Below are 15,781 nucleotides of genomic sequence, written 5' to 3' on the forward strand. Positions count from 1 at the left end.
GCCCAAACTCAGGACACACAGGGATCAGAGACAGAAACATTTGCACACTCTCTACCTGCTGCTCTCTAGAATTTCTCTTAAGAATCCCAGAATTTCTCATTGCTCATGAGAAATATCAGCATGTTCTTTCCTGTACCATTGTTGGCACAAGTGGGCACATGTTCAGTCACGTGGGCCAAACGTGACAACCACTGTCAACAGCGTGAATTCACTCAGCAGACACAGAGACCCTGCAAGGTAACTGCAAAATCCAGCTTGGTGCTGATGACATCAGAGAAAACCAGCAAAGACAGGAATTCCCACCCCAACCATTCTGTGAAGTTTTTTCCAAAGCACACGGATAAGGGAGTTTCCCACTCCTTCTTGAAATGTGCAGAACACACAATACATGTTTGCTCAGTTACAGGTATCAGACAGAGAGTAAAAGTTCACATGCACACTAAATAATACATCACGCTACATTTAATAATTTTAAGTGCTCGTGTCTCTGATGTTCATGCTTCTGGGAAAAAACACCTGTTTGATTGTAATTAACTGTAGGATTTTCAATAAAGTGAAGAATAAGAAGTCCAAGGGCAGACAGAACAAATCTGTGGGTTGTTAGCAAGATCAAACAAAACCTTCAGTGTTTATGCTCTCGGGGTTTGCAGTGAAAAATAACAGATTTTGGAAAATGGCACCATTATCATCATTAAGGTCACTTCTTAAAAAGGACATCCTCACACAAAGCCAAGGAATTTCCCAGGAAAGTGCTCCACAGACCAAGTTAATAAGTTGCATTAAGACATGCTCACTGCTCCTCCACCCCCTTTCCACTCCTCACACCCAAGCTATGGGATAGGATGGGCAGGACTCCCAACCTTTGCTGCAGGTAATTCCTAGGAAAGCCCACATGCTCCAAGGCAGCAAATCACAGCTGGCACCCCCAGGTGTCCCAGGGCCTCACAGACTGGACACAAAGCTCACGTTTTGCTTCCTTCTCTCAGTCAGGCTATGCAGGACCCAACAGTAGCTCTCACAAGTCCACAGAGGACACAGATCCTTCACACACTGAATTCACACAGTGCCACCTGCCAGGACTTGGACCATCAACAAGGGCACAGTCCCACAGTGCCAAGCAAGAGCAGCAGAGCAGGGCTGTGGTGGCATCCACAGTGAGCACCAGAGGCAGGCCAGCAGGTCAAGCCAAGAAGTCAAGTCAGCAAGATGAGGCCCAGACCAGTGAGGTACCTGGCAGGGCACAGGCACACCCATAGCACAGCTCAGGCAAGAGCCACAGGCAAGGTGTTTGAGCTGCCAGACACCTCCTGAACCAAAAAGTTCCAGATGAGATTTCTGATGGATCTTTTTCCCACAACTTTTCCAGGCAGTCAGAGGGTCAAAACTTACCTTGAGCAGCCAAACCCCCAGGCAAGAAAACATGAAAACTCCAGACTTCTTAAGGGTGTGAAAGAATTCCCATTTTCCATTTATCAGGCTCACAGAATGGTAGGAGTCAGCAGTAATGGGTATGGAGCTCTAATCTCTGGGTAGGTGCTTCCCAGTGCTGTGAAGTCCTCATGGCACTGGTGTCTAAGGGGAACCTGAGAGCTCTCTCTCATCCAGTTTTAATTTTGTGGACTCATTGATTCCCCTATCTTTGCATCCTGCAAGTGTCTTAACATACCTACACCAGAGCATTCCCAATTTAAATTCAGAATCTGTCCAAAGAACAAAACCCAGTTGATACATCCTTGTTGCATTCGACTCATTAATCTCCCTACTTGTCAAAGGCACTCAGAAATTGAGCAATAGCACCAAAAGCATCCATCCTTTTGTCATGAACCACCCTCTGGGATCAGCATAAACACCCACTCACAGCAAGAGGCCAAAACAGTGTCCATGGAAAACAGACTCGTGCACTCACAACACACCTTCTACTTCTAACCTTTCTCTCAGACATACAGCAGGGAATTTTGCATAAGAGATGCCCTTTGTATAATCTATGCATTTTGGGGAAAACTGGCCTGTTTGCCTGTCTCCATTCATCTCCTCCTGCTCTTTGAAGTCTATAGAGGCAGTTAATCTTCCTTCAGTGGGAACTGCAGCAGTGCCTGATTTTTATACTATCGATCAGTGCACTGTCTGTGTGGAACACCTAATGTAGCATAATTCAGTCACAGAAGGTACGAAGACTGTCAGTCAGGGAAGTCTCTAAATGTTTTGATAGAAGCCCTCCCACACAGAAGTAAGAAAAAAAAAAACAGTAAAAATATGAGTAAACCAAGGAGGAAAACTAAGGATTTTCAAATGTTTGCCCTAACTGCTTCCTAAAGACCTTGCAAAAGGCCAGGAGAGGGGAAGTAACAAATTACATGTAGAAGAAACCTTGATAACAAAATTGGCTCTTTCTGCAGCTACTTTCAACAGCAAACATGGTACTGGGTCTGGGATTCAAATGGCAGAAGCCTTGACACCACTATGGATCTCCCAGATGGTCTTGATCAAGTCCCTTTATCTCAATTCCTTTTCCCAATCCTTTTCTGCTCTTTCATTTCAAAATCAAAATTTTCAAAATAAAAGAAAAATTAAGCTTTAAGAGAAAAGATTTGTTCACTCTTGTTTGTGTAACTGCAGACTCAGGAGAAGTTTCAACATGTTACCCAGGACACATTTACTCAAAACATATGACAGTGGAGGAAATCAAAACTGAAGCTATTATGACAACTAACACATCTGTTCAGCTATAGAAGGAATTTCCCATTATTCCTCATCTCCCACTCTCTCCATGAAGAGCTCAAGAGAAGGGCTGCCTGCTAAAGGGCAGGCATCTCTCCTTTTCCTTGCCAAAATCAACTATCCTCATCCCCTGGGTGAGGTGTCACCTCCATAACACTTGGGAAGCATCCCTGGCATGAAGATGCTGTGCAGGGCAGAGCTGCTGCAGAGGCAAAGTTGAGAGCAGGGTCTACACCACCAATGTCATCACTGCTCTGGTGACTCCTAAGGCACCTCTGCTTGTAGGTACATGTCCACTTAGGAGAGAAGCCACAGCACATGGGAGATGGTGCAGCTTTAGTTTAAGACTGGTTTCTATATGTTTATTGCCAATAAATGAAAAAAAAAAAAATACTCTAAAAGCAATAGGGATTTAGGGCTTGTTTGAGGAATATTTTTTTTAATTCTTTTCCACTTCCTGGGTTCAAGAATAGCCTACAAAATACTTTTTAAAATTGTTTCAAGACTGATTAAACCTGACAAGAGATCTCAGGTAAAGGAAATCCTCCTAAACTCTGGAGTTTATCAAAGTTTGTGTACATTGTATTTGAAATCAATAATCCTGCATGATCTATAGCATAAGTGCCTACCTCCTCTCTCACAGCAACAAAATCACATTTAGGAGGATGCTGTCTAGCCCCATCCAGCATAAGCAATAATAGCAGAACCACGAGAACTTCAACTTTACCATGTGCTTGCAGAGCACGTCCCATGACCACTGAATAACACCGAATATTCACCAGTGCTGGTAGAACTGGCTGTCCTACTCAAGGCCAAGTTCACTCCAGGAAGAGCCTTTATACCTCTAACCACACCTACAGAGCCATTCTTCTGCTTTCTTGCATTCAGAAAATTTTCTATCTCCCCCACCACTTTAGACCAAAAGAAGCATCTGAGAGTCTCACATCCAGCCCTGGATGACACAAGGTGAACTTGAGGCTTTCTTGTCAAGAGATCTCTACTGCTTCACCCAGGGTCAGCAGGTCTAGATGGGTCACTTCTGCTCAGTCAAGATGCAAAATTGTTCTTGCTAAGACTTGTTTGTCTCATCATTCCTTTCTTTGACAAATAAATGTGTTTAGAATAACCTGTTTGTCCAACACGTTTAACAGAAAAATACAAATAATGGAAAAAGTTCTGCTGATTTCCAGGACACTAGCATTCCATCACATAATAAAAGTCTGTGGGATATAAAAATCCATAGATTTTCCATTTGGTAGTAAAAAATAGTAAGGAAAAGGATGTTTTTTAAATCTATAATGATACAAGAGTGACCCAAAAAAATGTAAAAGTTCTTGTGGGTTTTTTAACCTCTTATTTGACTAACTTGCTTCTAGTAGCTTCTGACCAAAGCTTTTATCAGTTTTCATGAAAACAAGAATAAAGATGAAGGTTAGGACAGTGCCATCAGCTGAAATTTGCACTCACACATAGACATATTCAATTCCCAGCTTCAGAAATCAATGACAGCAGCTACTAAAATTCCCCTGATCAAGAAAACAGGATTAAAGGGAGTAATGCCAGCATATCCTAAAATATTTTTCAAGTAAACCAATTTCAAGTTGGGATCAATTTATGATTAAGATAGCAAGTGAAGTGGCAACATAGAGCTGGACATTAGATCAAAGGTAATGATGCTCCCTCTCTGGCTGCCAACCCCTCTGAGATATGTTTGCATTACTACCAACAAGATGACCTACCATTTACTTGCCATTAGCTTCACCAGGTCATGAAAGAAATCAGTGTCTTAAATGTAACAGATGTTATTTAGTAGGAGCCTTTGTGCAATTGTCTCACAATAATTCATGTTTAAATTTATGAGAGGCATAAAATTCCCGTGGTAGAGTGCCTGTAAGAGAACTAATGTATCTTTTATGACAGTTACTGACAGCCAAAACAACTCTTAGCTTGCAATACCTCCTAGTTAATTGGTAACTTTGGTCTCGAAGAAGACACACTAAATAAGTGTTTTTCAGTAATTTCCCTTTGTTTGAAGTCCACAGTGAAGTTTACAGTGACCTCATTTGGACTTCAGCTTTCTATAACATGTTCCTTCAATCCCCATTTGGTAGATTAGATTGGACTTTCAGAACAGATTAATTTACAAAGTACAGTCTTCAAGCTTCCAGAGTTATTCCAAAATCAAATTCCAGCAGGTACAGACTGGGGGTTGAAGGTGGCCTCTTGTCTCCATTTGCACACAGGACCATGGAGCTACAGCAAGAGCAAACAACTGGACAATAAGAACACTGCCTTAGCAAAGAAACCTGTAAGAAGAAACAAATACAAAACCACTGCTGTGACTCATTACACTGTCACTCTGAGGGGAAAAGAGAGAATAATACTTTTCTCCACTGGATTTTTGCAAGTCTTTTTACTCATGTATGTAAACACTCATAAATGGAGCTCCTGAATGGTGTGTCACAGAAATTGCTGGGATGTCCTGCCCACGGGTACATTTGCACTCAACACTGCTCCCTGCAGCCAGAAACACACCTACTAGACAGAGTTAAGCACATACAAAAAAAATCTTTATAGGATCTAGGTTTGTTTACCCAGTTTCAGTAAGTGCAGCTTAATTTTTCCCACATATATTTTGAGGAAGACTTAGACCATGAAAGTAGGCAGAAACAAGTGAAGAACAGCAGCTGGAAGCTGCAGATGCAACCTGAGTTTAGAATATACAGTTTGATATCTACAGTTACAACTTCTGTTTTCCACAGAAGTTGAGGAACGGGGTGTTCAGGTATGGCACTGAGGAATACAGTGAAACTTGGAGCAAGATTTGGATAAAATGAGTGCCCAACCAGGGAGAAGAGGCCTGTCTCCCTGCAGGAGAGAACTGCAGGAAAAGCATTTGTCTGGAGAAATGATGGGCAGCAAAGGTTACAGTTTCAGCCCTGGAAAAGGCTGCTACCAACTCATCAAAGCAAATCAAATCAATCGAAGATTCTTTTTTGGGGTATTAACATTTTATGGGAACAAAAGTCACATAGTGTTGGTTTGGCCAGGAATAGCACACACCTAATGAAGCCTCAAAGGCAGTGATAAACCTCAGCACTCCACAGGTGCTGGACAGCTGAGCACAGAGCTGAGAGGAAAAGCAAAGGGAGCCCAGAGTGGCACCCAAGGCCTTGTTTATGCTCTCAGTGCTTACCTATGAGATCTCGAAAAAAAATCCCCCCCCAGCCAGCAACTATTTGGCCAATATAGGTATAAAGCAGTTCTTTGAGAGCCATCAGTTTTCCAAGGAAGAGGGCTTTTTCTGCTATAAGCCCTCCTCTGCACATGCACAGCAATGCCATTGAGAGATGGAGTGACAGCAACAGCCCCAACTAACAAAGTTACACAAGGAAAAACTGAAGAATAAAATACCCAGGCCTTAAAAGCAGATATGGACTCTAGACCTGTCTTTACCTACTTAAACATGAGAGAAAAATGAAAGTGTGAAATAGAGAAGCCACACATCATAGCCTTAAATCCCATCGTGGACAAGGACTTACAGACTCCTTCCCCCCAGGTCTCCTTGAGGACCAGTGTGTTCTTGCCTTGCTGTGGGGACACAAGGCTTTTACACCTCAGGGGAGAGTGGGCAGATGACATCTCACACAGCAAGTTTTAAAACAAGCAACAGAAAATGAAAGAGATGTTGACCTAATAAAGCCTCTCCCTCTGAGCTGGGTGTCACAGGGACTCAGGTGGGTGTTAGAGACCACACAGTGCATCTGAAAAAGGACAAATTTAAAATAAGATAGCCTGGTATTTCTACCAAGGACCAGAAAAGTACACTGTTCCAAGGACAGAAAGAGTTCTTACTTGTTCAGGAAACATACCATTAGATCACTGTAATATACATTATTACACACTGCCTGCTATGGAAGGGCAAACAGTATTTGACTTGGCATAAAATTGGGACAGTGGAGAGTTACAAAACTTGAACTTGCACAAATCCCATCACTGTTGGTTAAACCACCAAAACACTTTGAATCCGTCTGAAGTGACAAAGCTGCCATGTGTTAATGCTGTGGAACACACACCTCTGGAACTTCTCAAAGTCTGCAACTCTCTGCAACTTTGACACCCAAGTTGTGCAATTAACCAGTCAACTCTTGCAGACTTTGGATTAATCTTTAACTAAACTGAAAGCAGAAACATCCCTAGGCTCCCTCTGTTCATATACTGGTAGCCACATGTTATTCGTACCTATCCCTCTGTGACAGTCACAGTTGAGACACTTTTCCCCTTCTTTGCATGATCTAGACCATGTATCAGAATTCTTCCCTTCCTTTAACTCACAAATGCTCTACAAACAGGTTGTGGTTTTCAAGAGTTCATATAATGAACATGTGTAACTTTGATAGTCTTTTCTGCAAATTAAAAGAAAAAAACAAGCTTTTCAAAAGGGCTAACACTTCTAGTGAGAATATTTCAGATACCTATGGAAGTATCCATGGTGCTTTGGTCTTCTGTGTTTTGTTCTTGTGAATAAGAATTAGCAGAACCAGATGTTTCTAAGTGATTAAAATGGAAGGCAATAGCAGCAAATCAAATCAGCAGGTTTTACTCACAGGAACATTTGCAAATGCTTTATTGCTGCATTCACTCAACTCCAGTCTGAGTTACTTTGGCTCTACTTCTTTCTTCCACCAGCTTCTCCTCTTCATAGCTTTTAACAGATTTGTTGAAGTTTCATTCCTGCTGTAAGTCTCTGTTTCTATTACATCTGGTTCTGTGTTAAGTGCAGATTGAACATATCCTCACAGTAACAGCTGGGAGAAGTTAGACTTGGGTTTTTCCTTTTTCTACTGAACTTCTCTGGAAGCACTACCAAGGAGAAGGGAGAATTCACATCTTGGAAACAGCAATGAGTAAAACAGTGTGCAAATAAAAAAAAAACCAGTAAGAATTTCCAAGAAAATTCATTTAAATTGAATCTTCAAGTGTGTGTTAAGCACCCCTGACCTTCTGGAGCAGAAGACTGAAAGTACTGTCATCCAGTTTTAATTTTTCTTTTCCCTGGTACATTTTTTCAAACAAAACTAACTTCAGAAGGGGGGGGGGCACAACATTATGAAGTACATTAACCAAGATGGAACCACAGTGCTTTCATCTCTGTATGAATCATCCAACAGAAGAAAACCAAGGACACTGATTAGGCTTTTTGTGATGGGAAGCAGGATGAATGTTCTGCAGGTTACAGCTAATGAGGATACAAGTTCACAATAGGCCCATTCTTCCCCGAGCACCTGAGTAATATTGGTCAGGTGCTCAGTTGAGGGGATTGTGTGAACTTTACAACACAATAACTCAATGAAATGACGTAGGACAGTGACTGTGTAATGCTGCACTGCAGCACAGACAGTGTCCCAAAATTCACTTTCTTATTTTTGTGTGACAAATGGTTCTCACTTCGGTCCCTGAGGAAAAATGACTCACTGGCTTCTTAGCTCCCTGCAGAGAAGTTTGTGTTCTGCTCTGCTCTCCCCACCCTCTGTCACTACTTTGTTTTCTTAAGGCTTTAACTGTTGCCCAATCTAAGCCTTCAGGAGTAACACAAGGTAGCCGGATTTTTGTTATCCTTGGGCTTTTTACATCCCAGCTGCTCAGGGTGGGGTTTGTTTGTTTCTAAGAAAACCACTACAACACACTATCGCTTCCAAGTCACAGCAGAAGGAAAAGCAGAACCATAGTAACACTTTTCCAACTCTAGTGGCTTTTAGGATACCAGATCCAATGCAGCATTTTTGGGAGGAATTTATACAAGAAGGGAATGTCAGGGAAAAGTGACCGCTGCCTGAAACAAGGCTGTCAGCCTGGTGTTCTGTATCAGCATTTCCTCTAAGAGAAGACTCCAAACAGGAGTAGAAGATTAAGAAGACACAGGAAGGAGTGAGGGATAAAGCTCAGACTGTTTTCTTCCCACCACAGACCTCCAAGGCATTGAAGGAGTATTTTCAACCAGAATCCTGCTTGCAGCGTGTCATGATTTAACCCCAGCTGGTTACAGCCCCACATGGTTGGTCCCTCCCTCCCAGCAGGATCAAGTAGAGATGCTCATACAAGCAAAGCAAACAAGGAATTCATTCCCCACTTTCCAAGGGCAGGCAGGTGTTCAGCATTCCCAAGACAGCAGAGCTTCCTCACATGTAAGAGTGACTTGGGGAAGACAAACACCATCACTCCAAACATCCCCCCTTCCTCCTTCTCCTCCAGCTTTATTGCTGAGCATGAGGCCATATGGTCTGGGATATCCCTTGGGTCAGTTGGGATCAGCTGTCCCAGCTCTGTCCCTTCCCAGTTCCTTGTGCCCCTCCAGCCTCCTCACTGGTGGGGTGGGGTGAGGAGCAGAAAAGGCCTTGGCTCTGAAATGCTGCTCCATGATATAGGAAATATCCCTGACTTATCCACACTGCTTCCAGCACAAATCCAAACCAACAATCCAAACCTTCCAGGTACTGTGAAGAAAATTAACTCTATTCAAAGCCATCACACAGCCTTTTTCCAGTAACAGTGCATTGCAAGACCACAGGAGCAGCTCTTAAACAACTAGATCCTTGCAAGGTTCTGTATCTCAAATGACTTAACATGTTGAGTGCCCTGAATATTGTTTATTCTTTAAAGGCAACTTTATAAAGATTTCGTTTGTAGTTTAAAGTTCAGAAACACTGGAAACTAATGATTTGCAACCAAAAAGGAATACATGTCTCCTATTGATTTTGTTTTATTTACTTGGAAACAGTATTGATTCCCAAGAGATGCATCGAAACACAAAGTCTGAGGCCCAAAGAATTTCCATACCATTGATTAATAGATGTGATCTATCACTTTCACTTTTAATGAGACATTTTCTCTTCCATGAAGATACTGTATTCTATCAAAAGGTCAAATGTGGATTCTGTACCAGAGAGAAACATCAGCTCACAATCAGCCTCAAATCCAGAGCAGCTGATTTCTTTGCTTCTTTAATTAAATCAGGAATAATTGTTTTCCTTCCTAACCCCCCAAAGTTATTTTATTAACATGCTTTGTTCTTTTGACAGTCAGCTCTGCTAACATTTAACCTATGCTTTGGTTGGAATTAGTTTAAAACTAAGACTGCTTTTGGCCTCTGGTTTTATAGGACACAATAGAAAGCTGAATCATGGCCAGGTCAGTGCATTACAAATAATAATGATCCTCATTAAAGAAATTCCCATTACTCTTTGAGGCATCTTTCCTCTGGGCCAAATGCCATTATGTGTGCAATGCTCTTAAACAAAACCAGCAAAACTAGAAGTGACAGTCAATACAAAGACATTCATAAAGGAAGTTGATTTGCAACAATATCCACCAATCCATTGGGAAATACATATCACCAGGAATTCAGTAAGTGATACAAGTGCTGATTATACATTCAGCTTGGTAAATCATGAGAAAATTTCTTCCAGGCCTCAGAGAGAATAGCTTTTAATAAATCCTTACGGATTACTGATAGTTCCAGTAGTGCTTGGCAGCACGCAGACAGAATACACAAGTTACAACAGGGAGGTTGAAAGATAGGGAATTTGAATCCACAGAAGTGTCAGGGTAGCAGGGCCCAGATATCATCAGCTGGATACAAACTCACAAAGGGGAACAGCAGAGCCTTAATGCAAAACCACTGAAAGGAGAAGTGGGTTGAAGTAAGAGTTCAGATGGAGATGGTCCTTGGGGGGGTTCTACCCCAAGCACCTGCTGCCTCTTGCCCTTCCATGGAGCACTTCCAAGAAGATCCTGTCTCAAACTCCAGTCTGCCATCCCTCTAGGTGGCTGATTTTAGATTCTTCCCATCCCTTGGGCTGCCAATGCCCCTTGGCAGATGCTCTGCCATGTGTCCAATGGTGGCTGTTCCCAGAGCACCCCCCAAAAAGCAACCAGCAAACAGCAGCTCTGCTGCACAGCAGAGGGCTTGGGTGTCTGCCTAATCACGTCTGCATAAATACCCAGCTGAGGAGAGTAGGGCAATTTGATGCCCTGGAGCTCAGCAAACCTTCACCAGAAATTGGAGATCTAATGACTGGCAATTACCAATTCAAGGGATTCACCCACACCCCAACAACAAATAAGAGAAGTTGGTTTTATTTAAAATACTTCAGTCTAAAATATGTATTTTTCATTATAAGTAGCAATTTCAATGTATTATGAAAATATTCAATGCCTAAAGTTACTGGACTTCCAAAGGAAAGTAAATCAACAAATTAAATGTTAATATTCAAGCACTATATGCTATTGACAAAGTTTGTTTAAAAAATTATCCAAGGGAGTCACTGTCTAAGCATCTGAGCTGGAGTCTGGTATATAATAAACCCAAACTTATTATTTAAGCTCTCTCTCCCATAGATTCCAAGAATATATTCTCTTTATACACCCCACCCCCCAATCCAGTTCAGTTTAATCTTTAAATCTTTTGAAGTAAAAGAGCTGCTAAGATCTGAAAATTCAGAAGTTTTTCATTTCTGAAATCTATTAATAAAAACCACAGAATGATATTTTGATGAAAAACTATCATTTCAATTCAGCAAGTGCCAATAATACCGTGTTTAATAATATATTAACATATGCATTTAATAAAACATTAGATAACAAGTTAAAGGAAAATGGGAAATATATTTTGATTACATTTGACTTTATTATTCAGTACATTTAATGTTAATTTACTTTAAAGCACCAGCTTTCTGCATAAATTTAATTCCAATTTCTATTTTCTATCAGGCCCTTCCTACCCAGGCAAGCACCTAGGGAGCAACAAGGGAATATTATCCCTTGGGCAGACACGAGGCAGAGATGGAAGAGCCACGAGAACTCCACGCCAAGCTCCCAACATGCCCCTCACCTTCCCCAGCACAGCCAGCACTCACATCCACAGGCTGGGTGAAGTCTGGGCCTTTACAACACACAGAGCAGAGCCACGATGAGCCTTCCTGCCTTTCTCTACTCCAGGCATAACAGGAGAATCAGCCAAGGAAGTGTCACACCTCACTTCTATTAAATGCAACTGCAGGTGAGGGTGGCCAGAAGTAATTCTCTCAAACAAACACAAATCCCCCAGTATCAAGGGACCAGTGGATGAAATGCTGACCATATAGAGCATGCTGCACAGGATCTGTTTTATCGCTAAAAATTTGCCACTGCCTTACCATGTCATAAATCAGCCCTGAAAGAATAAGCACATGTGTTTTCCAAACAGTATATTGGATCAGTTGTCACCAAGAAAATAAGAAGTGTGATAGTGACATGAACAGCTGTATCCTGGCTGGAAGACAGAACACAAGAACTTTCCTTAATTGTATTTTGGCAGTTCCATTCACACTGATATAATCAGGTTGCATCAGCAATTGGATCATGACCTCCCTTTAGAGATTTATGATCTGCCTCAAGAAAGGCTTCCTAGCACCAAAACTTGGTAGTCAAGTTCCATGTTACCAACCTTTGTGTTTGCACAGTGAGAAGAAACAGTGAGTGTCCAAAAACCCAGACTCTCCCCTTGCTAAAACATGTCTGCACTTTTTTTCCTTTCTCTTATGCAGTTCTTTTACAGCACTACAAATGCAGGGAATAGCTGGAAAGAGAAAATCATTAACTGGAACAGCAACAGCTAATCCATCTGCAAACCCCAGCTCGCCTCCACTGCCACAGGGAAGCAGGTCTCCACCACACCAGCTGAGCCCCAGCTTAGAGCCCCTGGTCCCAGGTGTTTGTAGGTGAACACTTCACTAACAGGAGCCCAGAAAAATCCAATTACTCCCAAACTCTTAGAATGGGAATAATCACATATTTCTATAACGGTTATTACAGTTTTAGGGTAACTGTTAATCTAAATAAGGCGCCACAGATCAAAACAAATGGTTTTCCAGGCGCAGTGTTAAAAATAAATGCTTTAATGAAATTCTCCTTGAGAGCAGTTTACCTTTAAAAGCTCATTCTTAAAGTTCTCCCTCAATTCTTCCACCTGTCCACGTATCTCAGAGTTTCTGCTGCCACCTCCCACAGTCTCCAGTGCCAGATCCTCCAAGATACAGGGCAAGTTACAAGGTATTCACAAAAGGGAATTGGAAAAATCCCAGCTACCAAATAAAAGAAAAATTTTCCCTGTTATGTACAGACATATCAGACAGTTTCTCTTTAAAGGACAAAATGCTGATGTCAGACAGATTAAGTGGCTGATATTAGCCAACCACAAATCATCATATCCTACTAGAAAAGTAATTAAAACTGAAGTTTCATCTCTGTATTGCAGAAACCTGCAATTAAGGAAACCACCTGGAACCTGGGAACTATCAGGACTATTCCAGGCACAGCTATCTGCATGAAAAAGTAAATAAACACTGTAACTTAAAGAAATTCTATGTTCTAACATACTCTTTCAAGATACAAATATTCAAAATGTATCTTTTAAAAGCACAGACCCTAGAAGCAAATATTTATAGGAAAGAAAACCTGTTTCAGAGTAGTTTTAGATAAAGCGTGCTTAGCAGTGCTGAAAAAACACTACTGGCATGAACTTTAATTTTCTCACAAATTCAAAAACTCAAGCAAAACTTCTAAGCCACCTGTATTGCTGTTGTGTGGAATTGTTTCCATGGATATGTTAATCCAGATCTATACAGGACACAGGCTGGTGAGTAGAGCAAGCTTAACACACTGACATTTCAGCATTCATATTCTGTCAAGTACCTAGAGATCTTAGCAGATTTTTCTCCCTTGCACTTAAAAAGAGACAAGAGGTGGCTTTGAGACATTTTTCTACTCAGATCATTTAGTTTGTCCCTGTTGGCAGGGCTTTTCTTATTGCCAGAGGTCATCAGGATGCTGGGGTACCTGAAGATAAACACAGATACATATGTGACCTTAATTCCAGTGTTATAAGTTAAGCTAAGTGCTTAAGATGTTACCAACCCTCACTTCAGTTTCCTGAATTTCAGGCAGCTTCAATATCTATAAAAGAGTCAGATTAGGTATGCATACATGCCTGGCATCAAGTTCTGCTACCTAACACACTGCTTTTGCTTGGTTTTGGGCAAGAAGTATTAGATATCTACAAAGGTGATTATTAAGCAGTCCCTAGCCCTAATGTTACCTGGCACTCTCATTTGTCATTAAATGCAGAGGGACAGCCTCCCAATCTTGTCTTTTTGCAGTGACACAGTAAGAAGTTTAAATCTCAACCATTTAAAACTTCAGCAGAGTGAAGAAAGAACAGACAGAGTTTCCAGTTACCTTCCCTGTACTGTGGGTGCTGCTATTAAGAAGAAAAAAAAAACAAGTCCTGAGGAGACAGCTGTAATTTCCCTTCTAAAAAGGAAGAGGTATTTACAAGTCTTCATCCTCTCACCTGGAAAGAGACACCTGCCATCAGATGGTACAAATGGCTTTCATTTGCTTAAAGGATATTGGCTGAAGTTAGACCTCCTCTTTCTCTCCCTATGTTATTTATTCCATGTGTAGCTGTGAATCCCAGATTTTCCAAATGAAATCCTTGTAAGACCTCGTTTATGCTTTTGCTCTTCCTTCAAAGCTGGTTATTAACAAAACACACACAGACATTAAATGTAAAGCTTATCTCTAAAGGGTTTGCCAAAGTATGTTGGCAAGCCTATGCTCATATCAGGGTTTTGTTTTTCTTTTAGAGTGTGCATCATAGCAAACTAAACTTTATACATCTTTACCAACATTTACACCACATTTCTCTTAGCATTCAATGTACAAAGCAAAGCTACTCTGTTTTAAATATTCAGGAAGACACAGCTACAGAACTGAAGCCAAGCAGGTTTCAACACTTTTAATTTATATTGAGGTTCAATCAGGAATTTTTGAAGAGCAGGGGAGCAAGGATGGACAGTACTGAAGAGCTGGGTTACACCCAGCTGTGGGCACAAGGTGGAGATAAAGAGAGGAGGGAGAAGAGAGGTGGTGAGGGCAGTCCCTGACAAACGCAGATGCCAGAGCTTGCAAATTAGAGACAACTGTTAACCAGCCTCAGAAAATGAGATGCAGAGAGAGCAAAGGAGAGGCCTTTCTCTTCTAATAGCATGCCTTATTTATTTCTGCACTGTTTTTAACCTTTATTCCACTCGAATTTTGGTTTTGCAAGCATTACCTCTATAGAGCCTGCCACTATTAATACATCCCAGGCCAGTGGGTGATCCATCAAACCAAGGTATAGGAACCTGTTTACAATAAAGAGCTTGCAACCTATTCACAACAGCCAAAGGTGAGAGGGTGCACTTCATAAGCTTCACACGTTCATCTGAGAGCCATAAGGCACAATCTGAGCGGTGGAATCGTGGTTTAGGGGCTGGTGCCGCTCAGGGAAACGCCCAGGCAGGAGCAGATGGATGCTTGGGCCAGGAGGGTCCTGCAAAGCCTTGCAAGAGCACAGTGCAGGCTGCTCTGCTCCCAGCAAAGCCAGGGCAACAAGGTCAGATGCAGCAGAAACCACTTAACTCTTCCCACCATCCAGGCATTTGAGTCCAGCTTGCTGGGAGTGCAATAAGTGTCCAGAGAGAGAGCACTGCACCATCACCACCTCTCTGCTTCCAGAAAAGGCCCCTGCTGAGAATGAGTTGTGTTCTGACACTGGAGTGCAGCTCCCATCTAAAGAAATGAGCCTTTCCAAGGTTATCCATAATGCTGTTTCTCTGCTCAGAGAGAAAAAACTTTAAAGATGCTTCAAGAAAGGTTTTTGGATATCAACCCTTCCTTGAAGCATTCTGCAGTGCCCATAGCTCTAATGCAAGTCTGGCAAAGTCAGTAGTTTCCCACTGACTTTGATGGGATTCAGGTTTAGTCTTTGATGGGAAGAAAAAAAATACAATCACCAGGTTTTTAAAAGAGCTCCAGTAAATGCAGCTATTGCTGCATTACAGGACAAGTAAACAAAGTCATTACAGGTAATACATCCATCTTCAAGGGAACGTCCCTTTAAGAACTACAGATCTGCAACACAAAAATAACATTATTATCCTTTTTATCCCAGATCCTGGGAGAAGGAAATATGCCAGAAATA

At 41.7% G+C, this 15,781-nt stretch overlaps 1 long non-coding RNA gene across 1 annotated transcript in view; it reads right to left on the bottom strand.

Moving 5' to 3' along the window:
* Positions 1-4,783: 4,783 nt before the first annotated feature.
* LOC127471699 (uncharacterized) overlaps positions 4,784-15,781 on the bottom strand; it is a 108,944-nt gene continuing 97,946 nt past the window's right edge. Inside the window, exon 3 of the long non-coding RNA XR_007904740.1 lies at positions 4,784-4,971. This is a non-coding gene — a long non-coding RNA (uncharacterized LOC127471699). The remainder of the gene's footprint in view (positions 4,972-15,781) is intronic.

The sequence above is a fragment of the Manacus candei genome, unplaced genomic scaffold, assembly GCF_025592945.1.
Source record: "Manacus candei isolate 608988 ecotype Guabito, Panama unplaced genomic scaffold, ASM2559294v1 h1tg000003l, whole genome shotgun sequence".
NCBI classification, from domain to species: Eukaryota; Metazoa; Chordata; class Aves; order Passeriformes; family Pipridae; genus Manacus; species Manacus candei.